Source organism: Rissa tridactyla, chromosome 8, assembly GCF_028500815.1.
Source record: "Rissa tridactyla isolate bRisTri1 chromosome 8, bRisTri1.patW.cur.20221130, whole genome shotgun sequence".
In the NCBI taxonomy this organism is placed as follows: Eukaryota; Metazoa; Chordata; class Aves; order Charadriiformes; family Laridae; genus Rissa; species Rissa tridactyla.
Window position 1 is genome coordinate 50,900,835 of NC_071473.1, and position 15,783 is coordinate 50,916,617.

Consider the following 15,783-nt stretch of genomic DNA (forward strand, 5'->3'; position numbering starts at 1 on the left):
CTTCGTTTGTCCTTTGATGCAAAGCTGTGTGATTTGCAGAAGATGGCAGATGCTCCACAAGAGCCAACTTGCTGTTTGAAAACATCAGGTTGGCTCTTTGAGGCCAAAACCGAAAGGAGAGCTAACAAGGACCCCAACACTGAACAATATTCCTCACTTCAGTCTGGCGTGCCCACGCGGGGTGCTCAAAGCCCCACGGTGCTGCAGCAGGACCACACGCCGGGGTACTTTCCACCACCTGCATCATCTCAAGCTCTCCATAACCCCAGCGGTGCTTTCTTAGGGGCACCAGGTAAAACATATTTACTCCATAGAAAAATATTATTAAAATTAATCTCGAGGGATGTGGTGGATCTAATTTCCCCCTATGTTACCTTCCAGCACCGTTCAGGACGTCTCAAAGACAGCAGGCATAAAACCTGCTGTACAGAGACGTACCCTCCATTTATCATCAACAGTGCAAGGAGCAAGCACCAACAATCGTTGTGTAAGGACCTGCTATAGGAAATCACTTGCGAGTTCATGGTAGTAGTCTGATCTTATTGAGTTTTTTACTGGACAACCATTTCATGTTGTGTCTGAGCATGGTTCCAGTCTAACTTTTAGCAATTATCAAGTGTTATAGCCAAGGCACACCGACTGCGTAAGAGCCCAATGTAAACACCTTGGTTAATACTAAAGGGTCTCTCCGCTAACTTTCTGCATAGAATAGTCAATATTGACTCTTAGAATTCCGTTAAATACACGTTACTCACACATTTATCTCAGGCTCTTTCTTTAAAGTGTAATTGCTATGAGATACTACCGCCTACTTTTTAAATAGAACTTAAAAAAAACCCAAAACATATAATTCATTTACATATCAGAAAAGCCTAATCAAAACCTCCCTGATTTCCATGTCAACTGTCATAGATGTTTTAGCAATCAGCAAGCTTATATCAAAAAAATCAAAACATATTTGTCTTCTTAGATAAACTGTTATAGCAATATAATGTAAAACTTAGAGATCTAAATGACACCTGAATAGGAGGAGCTGTAAAAGCTGCAATGATTGATTTCATAATGTTTTCAGGCATTATAAATAACCTTTAAATGTCTCTTCTACCCTGATTTGCATAAGCGATTGACAGCTCATTAGATACAGGGGGGAAAAAAACAGACACAAACAAAGCCCAGACAATACTGGGGACTCTGGTCTACGCAACGACCTGGGGGGAGCGACTGTAGCTTTGTAAAAGAAAAAGGGCAGTGCACTGAGTGCTTCTGCAGAGCTCGTAATGAGGAGAGGGTCAATCAGTGCTGCTTCAGTCTCAGATCACCAAAACAGCTCCTGCAGATTCACCAGGATTAGCGCTGGGTCTGCACTGCGCTCTGGAAAAGCTGTGAAAACGGACGTAGAAATCAGGGCTGGAGGCCACAACAGCCTGAGACAGTGTGGGACCTCCACAGGAAATTCAGAGAACCTTCCCAGGAAATTCATAGGACCTTCCCAGGACCGTCGTAGGAAATTCATAGGACCTCCACAGGAAGTTCAGAAGACCTCTACAGGACCTTCAAAGGACCTCCATAGGAAATTCATAGAACCTCCATATGAAATTCCTCCCAACGTCCAATGCATTTTCCACCACTGCCAGGCTGGAAGCTCCCCTCCCACCGTGCCTCGGTGAGCACCCACGCAGCCTTGCAAACATGCACCCGTTTCCTACATTTCTCACCCATGTAAGAAATAAAAGGCTTTTTCTCATGGACAGACATTTGCTCTGAGCTGCAGCCCAAGGTAGCGGTTACGGGGCATAAAAAGGGAGGACGGGAGAGCAGGGGAAGGAATGAAGACAAGGGAAGATAATTGAAAGTACTCGTGCATTAGTTATGTTGCATATATCTAATGTAATTAGTATTAATAAGCTGTCAGTCAGAAGATGTAGTTGTTAAAAGGCAGTTTCAATAGGGGAAAATGATAATTGAACTCCTCCATGTATTTGTGTATACTTATTTATTCTGCTGGTTTGTTCAGTTCATTGCCACGGATGCATGTTTAGGCAAAAGTGAAATTGAAGAAGTAAACTGAGTTTTTTCTTTATTAATGAGAAAAAAAAATATCCTGTATTGCTTTGAGTTGAGTAATGGCAAACACAGGAGGGGGGCTCAGGGAGGTTAATGGCTCAGTTCTATACTCGGTTCTCACTCCAACCACAAGGTTTTCAAGCTCTAACTTTAAATGAATTCTGTTTTGTAATACACATACTCATTCCTGTGGTACCTGGCATGGTACTGCTGCTACTTTATTCTCTACTAGTGGGTAAAGACACTCCAGAAGCTCTGCAGGGTCCTGTCTTGTGGTTTAACACTGCAGTTCCTAAAGCTGGTCAAATCACGTGTAGTGAATAACGTAGTAAATCATTTCCCTTTTTTTTTTTTTTTTTTTAATTTTTCAATTGTCTGCAAGCAGCTTCCAGCGTTCCCCAAAGCATCTGTAATGAGAAATTAGTCACTAAATATTTTATACAAATAGTTATTAGTCTGTATCTTGATCACAAGCAGTTTGCGGCGGATTCAAGTGGGACGGGAGGATTCGGATTGGATTTGTACCGCTGACTGCAAATTGGCCACATCTAGCTCCTGGAGACAGCTTGCTTGCTCTGCTTCTCAAAGCAGCCCTCCCGACAACAGTTGGGGTATTTCAGGCTCCAGCATTCAGATGACCAAGCTTAAAGTTCCATTAGCTGTAAGCGCTCCCGCATATTTCCCGTAAATCATCTATACCTTGAGTACCTCCTAAGCCTCAGAGCTACGTACAAATACCACATCCCTATTTTAGAGTGGGGGAAGCAAAACCAGAGTCAAACATGACTTTGGCTGCATGGAGGAGGTCTTCACCTATGGAAAACCACCAACTGCTATACCCAATGTCAAGAAACCTCTCCTCTTCACCTTGACAAAGACCTTAGCCCACGTGCCAGATGCTTCATCGCCCACTGCATGGTCCCTCAGGCGCCCCTGCAGTGCCTCCCGCTGCTCCTCGCATCCAAACGGAGCACCAGGAATTAACGTTAACACCAGGAATTTCTCTTCTTTGCATCATTTAAGTAAGAAGCACTGCTTGTTTGGTAATTTAAATCACCCGCTAAATATAAGGAGTCTGTAAGTCATTAAACCCAGGCTAGCTTCCCACAGAGACTGGAAAAGGCTAAAAGCACCACACTGACTACTGCAACCAACTTTTAAATTCGGAGTTTGTAAAATCCGGGCTGAAGTAACTGAAGGTCTCGTTGGGCTGTAATAGCTCCCATCAGCTCACGTTACCAAAATGAAACATTTCTGAACCGGTACCATTCCAGGCAAGGCATACACAAAATTTTCTGACTTGGGCTACTAGAGGAAAAAATAGACTTTAGAGGTGATTAGGAAGGAAAATGGGAACTGGGACACTAGCAGAGCCCCTGCTGCTGTGTCCCACACCCTGCCCTGCACGGGGTCACAGGGAAGCCAAGATGGGCTGCAGAGATGCCGGACCTCTGGCCCGGCCGTATCAGGGCTCTCCCATGGCTTGATGTGACTAATTTGGTTTGTTACGGTTGGAGCTTTGTTTAGAAAACGTTGATTGTTTTCGAAATGCAATTAATTGTTATCATTTGTTGCAGTCACCGAGAACAAGGCCCCACATACACAGCGCTCAGCAGAAGCGAGGATGCAGAGAAGCTCATAGTCCATCAGCGCCGTGCTGGGAACTGTCTCAGAGCCCATCAGGCAGAAAATCACACAGTGGAAATGTGCTCCCGGAGCTATCTGGGACCTCCCTTTGGTGTTTCCTTCCTTCCCACCTCCTTCTGCCAAGCTCCAAAGTAAAAACAGGGGAGTAGAGTGTTTTTAAGGACAAGGAAGACTAAAGAGGAACAGATGTTCTTTCAAGGCCTTCCACCTTTTCGGGACAAAATGTTTGCAAGGAGCTTTGGACAGGGGAGAGCTTATGGTCACTAAATAGCCTGTCTCATAATTGCAAATAAGGTTCTGGTTGAGGCCAACTCCTCTGTACAGAGAGCTCCTTTCTGAAGTTCATACCAAGAGTGAGGGCTCATTTTCAAGACACGTGGCTGCTCCTCAGCCTCCCCAGCCACGGGGGGGACCACTCGTCCACCCCCTTACAGAGCATGAGACTCCCCAGACACACATGGACAACTGCTGGGGCTCTTCTTCTCCAGGCCTTGCTGATACAGGAGCTGGCCCCACCACTGGAGACAGGATTTCAACCCATTTTCCGAGTTGTTTCTTCACGCAGGGACAAAAGTGATTTTTTTCCAACCAGGTTTTCTTGTGTTAGTCGTTCAACATGTTCCTATGTTTTTTTCCTCCCTTTCTTATTACCTTTTCTGATAGTAAAGACGTTGCAGATGGGCATCAAACTGTGCAAAATGTAAATTATGATTGGGTAGAGTCAGAACATAAAAAATAAGTTATTTGGATGCATTTTTTTTTTTCCTAAGGACCACAGCACATATGGCATGCTAAAAAAAAGTCTCCTGTTCATTAAGGCTAAATGAGACAGGTTAGAGAATCATGGGCACCAAATGGAAAACTCGGGGAAAAAAAAATGCTGGCTGGCAACTCATTCTGCTGATAATATTTTTTGGATGTTTCCCTCCTGCCCTCTCTCCCTCAATTTTTTTTTAAACTGCAAGGACATTTTCGCAAATATTTCACAAATATCTGATGGCTGTTGCTTAGGAATCTGTCCTCCCCGCTGTGCCTTCCTCATTTGAAGGTCATAATCTTCAGTTTGTGAAATCATAATTATCTCGCTAGCCAGTAACTCTGATGTCACAAATGGAGGATTATGATGACTTCAATGGAAAATGCAGCAGCGGGAGAAAATGAACTCCTCAGCCACCGAGAGCTTGTTTTCCTCCCCAAAAAGATACAGGGGAGGAAAATATCAGCAGAATGATCTCCAAATAGACTATTTTCTGCGTGGTATCAGTGCCTCTTTCAGAATATGAGGGTAATTTCTGCCTTGTGCCAGTTTAACACAGACTTCCACTTTATTTTAACACATAGCAGGTCTTATATTTAATGTAATAAGCAGAATCTTGCTACTTCTTGTGGAGCTCATACAGAGGCCTCAGAGCTCTTCTATAAAAATGAAACGAGCCTCCCTTCAACGCTTAGCAAAACGAAATGGCCAAAATTCACCACAATGTCACCTACACCCGAGGCTTCACTACTGTTGGATAATGCACCACTACATCAAAAAATGTAACAAACAAATGCTGTCAGATTAATAGCGTATTTAATGCGTATCTATCCTTACTGCTTGTTATTCAGCATCCCTGCCAGCCTAACTCACAAAATTCAGGGCCTCGTAGAGGGTGAAAACTTCTCGCCCCAAAAAAAGGGGAGAAGAGAAGAGGGACCGCAGCTGAGCCAGGACCATCCTGATGCATTTCTCCTCTCTGTATTCCTCAATTATCCCCTCCCTGCAGTACGGACCAGAAGACCCATATGCCTCACTTAGATATTATTTAATTGTTGGAACTCTGACTAGAATGACGCCGCTGACTTTCCTCCAGGATAGACGCTCTGGGAACGCGATTCAGCAATTCTGAATGCCATTATTTTGAATAAAGCTATCTATGTTCCTCCTGAAGAGTTTGGAATACAAGTAGATTTCTATTGTCACTATAAATGCTAGCGCGCGTCTCTTGGGCATCAAATAAAATACATTTCAATGTTACTGTCTGCTTGAATGAGACATTAAAAGAGCTATATTCTGAATTCCTGCCGTTTTATAAAAATATGAACTAATAGCGCAATGACGTGATTCTACCGTCTCTTCGGATTGCTGGTTTCAGGCACTACCTCGCTCTACATCGATGTGCAAAAGCAGCTGGGCCCTGGGACCAACCCCAGATTAGGAAAATGCAATGGATTCTACCGCACCAATGAGAACAGAAGTATTTAATGCCAGGGGCTTGGAAAAACCTGACATTCCCAAACCATAACCGTGTTCCCTGCCACTTGGCACTGGTCTGCATAACTTGGAGGGGGTGGAATAGGTGGCGGCGATTGCATCCTCACGGAAGAGCCGTCATCCAAAGGCGTATCACAGCAACAGCATCCTCAGCTTCCCGGCTGCAGATTTCAGCGGCGGAGGGGAGAATACGGGGGGAAATAAAAGCACAACAGCTGTAGTGCCACAGGCCCCTGGCCCGAGGAATATGTTGGGAGACTGAGGCGCGCATCCACTATTCCCAATCATTAGAAACAACATATGGTGGGTTGGTGTTCGTGCTGCCTTTCTCTGCCTGCCCTGTTTCCGCTCAAGGTATAAGTAAATTAGGAGAGAATCAGGCTGCACACGTGAGCAGAGCATCGCAGAGAGCAGAACCGTATGGGGTCAAAAGGATGCATAAATTCTTTATCAGGGTTATTTAAAATCTCCGCCACATCTTCATCAATTCTAAAAGCTCCAAAGGCACTGAAAAAATTATCCCATTTTGTCTGTGTGTGGCCAAAACCTTCCTGCGCTTTTTTCTGTTCTCAAGGCAGCTGATATGCCCCATCATCCCCATCTTCGTTCACAAAATCCCAAAGCACAGAGCATAAAAGAATTATACGGAATTTGGAAACGAGCTGACAAAAGTCAAGGTGGCTCACCCATCCTCAACAGCACCCCGCAGCCTCTTTCTCTGTATCAACCACGACACAGAGAGGTACGCACTGGCGTGTGAAATGGGCCAAAACACACAGTGCTGTCCTAGGGAACAGCCCCACAGTGTCAGCCAGGTCCTGCAACGTGCCTTTCATGTGGGCTGAAACATGGCACGGCTGCCACGTGAGTCTGGTGGGCAAAGATTGGCCTTGGAGCAGTAGGAGAAAACACGGGAATGGCATGGGATAGCAGTTCAGATAAAGACACAGGCTCATAGTCCTGCAAGGACATCAGCTGAGATAGACACGTTACTAATGCAAGAGATGTGGAAGCCACCAGGATCCTGCTCCGGGAGGGTTACTGCGAGGCATGCAGCAATTCACATCATGGATGCGCCGGGAACGCTGCAGCTTGCACAAGACGTGCACAGGAAAAAAGAACAAAAGTCCTTAATTCCACCTCTGTCAAAAGTAGGGTTACTAACTTCTCCTAACATTTAGACCGCTTTTGATGTTGCGAAAGGTGACGCAAGAAATGCCATTGCTGCCAGAGGACTTGGCGATGGCAACAGCAGGCACTGCCACGCTCATCGCAAGAGCTCAGGAGAAATGACACAAGAGTTGGTGTCACGACTGTGGAGTTAACCTTTGTCACCTCCGTGTTTAGCTGACTGAGTTTCTCCCTTAATGAAGCAGTTTGATTTATGTATGAGTCATTTGCCTTCATAATAAATTTATTAAATGATCATCTTTTTTTCCCCCTCCAGATTTGTCACTTGAAACGTGGTAATTGGTGTTTAAACCTGCAACGGCATGTCATCAAATGAGTTCAAACAACGTTACGCGTTCCTCGCTCTCCGTATCGTAACAAAGCTCGGCTGTCAGCACTAACCTGGGGCCAGGGAGGACTCCAAAGATGAGGAAAAATCCTGGCGTGAAAATGCTGATAGCGCAGGAACTGCAGCTTCGTTTCACTCCCTCGGTGACACGAGGCTTAAACGAGAACTGGGGAGCAGCACGACATGCACTGGTACCTCCAAGTTGGAATTTGGGGGCCAGCGCTGGCTCTAAAACACCATCTCAGTTCGGCAAAGGGCTTCAGCAAACACGAGAACCGATGAATTCAATGTGGCCTAATTACATGGGTAACGTTAGATATGTTTGACTATGTTGCTGAATCAGATCCTAATCTCTTACTCTCTTGGCATCTCAAAACACGAAAACAAGTAACACCGTGCCAAGAATCTGCTATAAAAAATAATTGCTTTTCGCTTAAAAAAACTAAGTTATAAAATACCTATAGAGTTGCAATTGGTCTTATTTTCTCTGCAAGCGTCATTTTACATTAGATTGTTGTTCTTCATTTACAATTTGAATCAAAAAAAAGTACTTCTGTTTTAATTAGTTTTATAAATTTGCTGAGCTAAATGAATACAGTAGTAAAATCAAAACTACAGAAAATGTGCGTAATCTGAGCAGACTGTATTACTTCTGGAGCAAATTGTAAATCTATTGCTTAATTAAAATTATTCGAAATGCCAAGATGTGAAAACTCTGAATTATGCTGCCATACGAAATCTACAGCTCATCTTAATAAATTACGATAGCCTCAGCTACAAAATTTTGTCATTTGAAAGGTTTCCATCTATACATGTAAATTTTTTCCCATGTTATACAAGTACTTTTAGGACCTCATTTGCATCCTGATTTGATCAACGGCTGCATAAAACAGCACTCGGGCTTCTGCTGGGAGCTGCAGCGACTGAGAAAGTGATGCAATTGGAAGATGTGAAATTTTAAAACACAGCCTGCGAGGTGTGGATGCGTTAGGCCATTTAACTCCTGAGTCCTCAAGGCCTCCTCGCTTTAGCCGAGGGGAACCGCAGCCTGCAACGCTGCAGCGCAGCACGCCAGAATTTCCCCAAAAGGGCGGCTTTTCCAAAGAGCCGAGCACCCTTGAAAGCACATCACTGCCTCAGCCTTGGGGGGAGGAACATTTTCGCAAGGACCGCAGTCCAGATGTAAGTCTTTTCCCCCCAGAATACCACAGACTGCCAAACAGATAAAACCCTTTGCCCCAGATGCAGTTTGCAGAAGAAGCCGAAGGAGCGTCACGCTGCAGGCGGCTTCTGACGCCCTGAACCACACCGAAAACTTTGCTGGAAGGTTTCTGCAGACAGTCTGCTGTGGAGAAATCAGAATTAGAAACTGCGTGGAGGAGCAGTCCTACGTGGCCAAGGGTTTAGACAGAGAGCGGAAGAGTTTTAAATTCATTCTACAACACTAATTAGAGACTTCTGTTCTAGATGATAATCTTAATTTTCTCAAAACCCATTATAATCGAAGTATAACTTAAACTACACTTCTCTTTCCTTGCGATGTGTCAGTGTCAAAGCACTGCGAGGGCCAGAGACTGGCAATATTTGATTTCAGCTTCCAGGTCATTAATAATGATATGAAATTGCTCTTATAAGCAGGGCTTCTTTGCCTACTGGCCGCTCTGTAGATTGCTAGGACAAAACCTACGCGGAAATACAGAAAAGCGTATTTCTGTACCGCTCTGCCAGCTGGCCACACCATTATGCACATAATTCCTTCTACCTGGGTTTCTCAGGAGGAGAAAAAAAAAACAAATCTCAAACTGAATACGTCTTAGGAATTTCAATTTAATTAAGAGGGTGAGAAGAGGAGATGAAGGCAGGAGGGTGTTTATTATCACAATAGATTTCTACCCGCATTGCACTGATACACCTACGCCCATGTACTGATATGTTCCAGCGGAAAAAATGTGTGCAATCTGTATTATGTTGTAGCGGACATCAGTATCACACGTACCTGCTTGGAATGGAGCAAAGGAGACAAAAATCTCACTGTGCTGCAGGAAAGGGAACAGATGGTGCAAAAATTCATACACACACAAATTCACACTTTTTTATGACACAAGGTCACTAGCAAGATCCTTCCATGCTTATGCTTAAAAGGATTCCGGCTAGAATTTAGTCATTCTCAAGCAAGACAAGGAACTACCGGAGAGAGTCCAGCGGAGGGCTACAAACATGATCAAAGGAAAGGAGCATCTCTCTGATGAGGAAAGACTGAGAGACCTGGGTCTGTTCTGCCTGGAGAAGACCAAGAGAGGATCTCATTAATGGTTATCAATGTATCTAAAAGGGTGGGTGTCAGGAGGATGGGGCCAGACTCCTTTCAGTGGTGCCCGGGGACAGGACAAGAGGCAACGGGCGCAAACTGGAACACAGGAACTTTCATCTCAACATGAGGAAAAACTTCTTTCCTGTGAGGGTGGCAGAGCCCTGGCACAGGCTGCCCAGAGAGGTGGTGGAGTCTCCTTCTCTGGAGATACTCAAAACCCACTTGGACACGTTCCTGTGCAACCTGCTCTGGGTGTCTCTGCTGTGGCAGGGGGTTGGACTAGATGATCTCCAGAGGTCCCTTCCAACCCCGGCCATTCTGTGATTCTGGGTGGAACAAGGGATCTGCAGAGATCAGCAGCTGTGGGTTGGGCACAGAGCGAGCCATGCACACGCTCTCCTCACAAACACAGAGAGGTTGGCTCTTGTCTTCAGGTGAGTGCTGAGCACTCCCATGCACCGCTCCACCCCTTCCTACAAATCCCACAGAGCTGCTCTTGGTACCCAACACGGCCCAACGCACACAAATGGCAACCCAGCATCTGCAAATGCACAGTCCCGCGTGTTTTATTTAAGAACACGTATGCAGATGGTTCTCTAGAAAGCACACTCTATAAATAAAACACGTTTAATAACCCAAATAAACCAAACAAAATAAATAAACCATGCTACTGAATGGCAACTTCCTCTGCAGAAGAATCTGTAAAACACTTTCTGGGGTTTGCAAAGTGCCTGCCTGCAAAATATTTTGTGTGATACCGTACTATGCCTTAAACAGCTGCGAAGGTCCGTGTGGTGCCCCGGCTACCATGCTCCCTGCCGTACAGCTCTCCTGCTCTGAACCTGAACAAACCAACCAACTCAAACGCCACCTTGAGTCAGCGCTCAATTTTTTAACCACAAGTTGTAATTTATTAGAAAGCAATAACTATTACTTTATCTTTCTGCTGCTGGGAGTCAGTGCAGTCCTTGTGAGGCTAGTAATGCTGGGCCAGCTCACCGTCCAGCCAGGGTTCCCCACAGACCATTAAGGAAAGCACTGAGGCCCTGTGCGCTGAGCGATGGTCCTACAGTGTTACATTTACTACTGAAGACCCTTCTCACCTGCAGAGCGGTGTGACATGAATGACGCTGAAATCTAAGCTTATTTTGGGTTTATTTCCAGCTCTTGGATGAAGGGCTGAAGCCAACCCAACTTATGCCAATGCTGGAATGGATCGGGCAGAAGTCCTGCTCCTGCTGCGAGGACAAAGGCGAGAGATGGGGCCAGATGTTTCATCTCTGAAACATCATTTTGTCCAGACTCATCTCTGGACAAAGGCCAGAGATGAGTCCCTTGGGAGGCAGCGCGGGCGCAATCTGCTGAAACCTGCTCTGTGAACACTGCAAAGGGGCTTGTCCACTTCAGCTGCTTTCTGCGGGCAGAAGGCTCATTTCTATAGGAAGGGTTGGCAAGATTGAAGCCAGGCTTGTAAGAGGTGGTTTCCAGAGTCAATTTGTTCTTCCCTGCCCTTTTTTATTCTCCATATAAAGCTGAGCATGCAGGAAGAGAACCCAATTCAGCATCGACTAATTTTTCTCAGGACAGGAGCTCCCTTTCATTAAAAAAAAAAAAAAAAAAAAAAAGAAAAAGAAAAAGTCCTCTGTATTTCCATACGTACCGCAATCTGGTGAATTACCAGAATGTATTATTTATATAAAGCCTCCTGCTTTGGAGAGATCCGTAATTGTTGGCTTCCTTGCTATGCACTACAGCACAGCTTGCCTTGTTTCACAGCCAGAAGTGCTGCTGTATCTTTTTGTCTTCCTCTCCCCAGCAAGTCGGCTATTCTTTTGAGACATACTGTAAGTGTCAACAGGTGGGACGGGGCGTTAGGAGGTAGAGGCTGCCGCGTCACTACAAAGGACCATCTGGGCACGACGTGCGGGCACAGAATGCAGAATCCACAGCCAACAACGCTGGAACATCTGTCTGCCTCCAGCCTCTTCACCTATGGTAAAGGTTATGTACCGTCACGGTGCCAGCTGTGTCAGGTACTAGGGTTGTTTTTTCTTTAAAAAAAAAAAACCAAAAACAAACACAAAAATACCCAGCAGTAGCCTCTGGGGACATATTTTTGGCGTCTTTATACGTTTTAAAAATATCCTGCTAAATTCGAAGCTAAAGTATCCTCCCATCTCTCCCCACACACGAGGTCCTACTGGCGCCCATCGGATACGTGCTGTTTTGATGGGACTCTCCCATGCGGGTGCAGGATCCCGCTCCACACAGGAGCAGTGGATACCGTGTGCTTTGCCTGCATAAAACTTGGGATTATACAGGCAGCCAAATATTTTTCAGCCAGATCTCCCAGTGATTTTACTGAAGCAGGGAGCTTAAAACCATTAACATGCCATCGATCACTCACTGACAAACCCACAGAGCAACTTGGAGGCAACAACTTCCCCCATATTCCTAATGGATTTTACTATAAATAAACAAAAGCATTCCCACCCTGCACTTTCCCTTTCTAAGACTGCTGCCGACTGACACTTTTTGTATTCCTCTCAGTAAACCGGTGCCAAACATTTCCCTACCTTTAACAGCAACCGAAGCAGCAGCTACTGAGGACTCCTGAAATCCTCAACCCATCACCACAACGACCGAGCCAAACCCCAACACTATCAAACCATCCCTTTGGCTAAATCCTGGAGTCTCATCTCTCCCGGCTTTCCAAAATTGCACCAGGCTTCTAGCAAAGTGCGTTCCCCGCTGATGAGCGGGCAAGAAACAAGGAGGAAGATGCTACCTTTGTCGGGCGGTTTGAGCTCAGATGCCCCCGTGGATGCTCCCTGGCTGCCAAGGCAGGAGGCTGAGCCGTGTGGGTCACAGAGATGTCTCCCAGTTGGCATTTGAAGAGGAGAAAGATGGAAAGCTGTCTAGTTACCTATCCAGTCTAACATAACCTGGGCACTTTTGGTCCTTTTTGTTTGCTTGAACATAGTGCTTTTTTACCATATTTTGTTAATACTTTATGGCTTTTTTAGGAAATACGTGTCAGGACGTACCACCTAAGGAAATGGGAACTTCATCTGAGGTGTGTCCAAATCACAGAGCCAGCCTCAAAATGTGGCTCCTCTCCATGTGACATTTTTTTGCTTCCCAAAACCTTGACTATCTGTCATCTTTTATGAAGCTTTTTGATGCCAGTTTGTAAACTCTCTGCCTCTCCAGGCTTCCTCCCAATTCCTCATACCCAACAAGCTCACTCACTGACTGACACCGACGTGGCTGGCGCCGCAGCACTCACACCCTGCAAGGCATCACTTTCCAGGGTTTTATTTTTTCCACCAGCCGCTGGTAAATGAGGCTCGTGTGACAGACCACTGGCTGGATAATGAGTTCATTCTCCAGACCCACCGAGAGCAAGGTACTTTCCTGGCCCATCTGTTCGCTGAGCTCCTCACGGCATGGCTCCGGGAACACTGTTTCTGAAGAGAGCAGCAAACACCGCTGATGTGCAATAGACCCCGGTTTGATGGCCCCTGTAACGCACAGTGCAAAGCTTTCTCAGCCGAAAAATGGAAAGAGACGGAGCACTGGGATTACTTCAGAGCCATTGCTGGAAACTCTTAAACTGGAAAAAAAAAATCAGGGGGGAAGAAAGCCTTCAGAAGGCTAAAACAAATCTTCTAGCACAGGAGTCACACAGGCACAATGCTCTTCCTTGGCCACCTCTATTTCCTCCACGTTTTCCAGGAGAAATAAGAGCTCCAAGAAAGTCACGGGTCTGTCAACAGAAGCGGTCAGAAAGTCAAAGTGAAGATCTAAAGAGACTAGAACAAGAAATGACACTTAAAATACCAAGCTGGGAAGTGCATCTCACCTCGAATGAAACCAGCACACATGACCTCAAAAAGAAAGGAAAAAAACCAGCTAAAAACGACATACAAATATTTTTAGAGGCAAGGAAAGCTGGTATCACCTTCAGTTTGGAGAAGGGATGAATGAAAAGCAATGGAGGGGGCGTTATACTTGAGTGGCAAGTGGTTTAACGAAGATAAAGCAAGCTCTCTGGTATACCATCGTCTCAGTATAAAAATGTGGCAACAGATGACTCTGACAAACATCACATTTAACTCTTGCCTTTAAAAAATGTTGGGTATGCTTTTAAGCACATTGTCCTGCAGAACTCGCTGCTATTTGATATGAACAAGGTGCAGATGTAAGCGATTCATCAATGCGTTGAGGTGGATGAAGGTCAGGAGACCATCCTCACATCCAGCAGGGCTTTTCAACAATGAACTCTCACGGTCAGCGTTGGGATAGGAGCCAACTATTAGTAGACTTCCACAGCTGCCTATTATCCCATATAACATTATTTTTCCTTACACGCATATCACGGTCCATACAGAAACAGGACCAGATACATCCAAGGTGCGATCCGGTATGGGAAATCCTATTTGGTTGTGCAAATACATTACTGTCTTCTCCCTGACTGTGCTAACGTCTGAATTAAACTGTAATATCTCCTGACTGGAACCTTTCTTTAATTCATGCTGAAGAGCCCTCACACAATCTGTGGCACTGAACAAAGTAGTAAATTCACCTCAACATCTTTATGCTTTCCCATAGTCTTTAAATCATTCGTATCCAGACTTCTGTGTGTTCTGGATTGGACGGAAATGTTTCTAGCCCGTAACTTTTTGATTAATGTTTTTGAGGAAGGAACTCTTTAAAGAGAGAGCTCTGTTCTTTAATCATCAGGAGAAAGAGCAATGCCCATGCTTCACTGCTGCAGCCTGAGCCTTGAGAAGCCCCTGAGCTCTGAGCCACCTGGGAGCGAAGTCCCTCTGAACACTGGCAGAAATCAGGACCTAAATACATCCCTAGTTAACAGCACACACTGCAAACGGATGGCTGGTGAGGTGCCATCTCCCTCCCTCCGCTTCCCTGGAAGGGAAGGAAGGGTTAATGGTGCTCAAGATGTCCTCCCCCTGTACTGGCAAAGAAGAAATTCGGTAAACTCTGCCGACTGTCATGCGATGTACTTCCATGAATGAAACCCTCCAAATGTGCTTCCCTGTAACACATAATGCAATTATTCTCCAAGACTTGACAGAAATTTGAAACTGAGTTTGAGGACAGGCTCCACTGCATCATCTGGAGAAGCTAAGTGGGGTGAACAACAGAGCTGCACAGTAGGAAATCAAAGACCGCAACTAATTTGTGAGACATCTCCCAACATTATCTTCATTGAGAAACGGCATGCCAAGGGCTCACAAGTGAAAACCACTACTGAATACAGCAAAATGCATTAAAACAACATTAAGTGGTTTGGCTTAAACATGCAGAGTTCTATAAAATTCAGAGAAAGACCTTCCTTACTAAGGACACTATACATCAAGACATTGCAGCCTTTAGGATATCGATGACATTGACTGACCCTCTCTTTTGACAATTGCCCTTTTCTCCATGAACTCTTTTTCCTCTGTGGGTTTAACCCAGAGCTATAAGGTCCCCATAATCATTGCTACAGAGCCTGGTAAGAGACAACAACCCCACAGGAGTTTGCTATACTATGAAATTCCCCCAAGCTAAGCTTCATGGAACGTATTTAGCAACAACACAAAGCACACCTGCAGGGGGAAGCCCTCTCTCTCTTCAGGGGGTCTGCACTGGAAGCTTTGGAGCCACTTTCCACCGCTCTGACCATGAACCACCTAACACGCCCGACAGCTCTGCTTCATCCCACGGAGCTTCTGGGAAAGGGACTCTTTGGGGAATCTATTTCCAAAGTGTGACAGAAAGGTATAGGACATACTACTGGACAACCAAGAAAGTCCCTACCATCCCTCTGCTTCTACAGCCATTGCTACTTCAGGGTGCTGATGGTAACTTTTGATACAGTTCACCCATTTATTCAATTGCAAGGATGAACTGCACGTAAGCTCCTCTCCTCCGGCACATCAAGCAACACGTGCCGGCAGCAGTGCCCTTTCTGGTTCC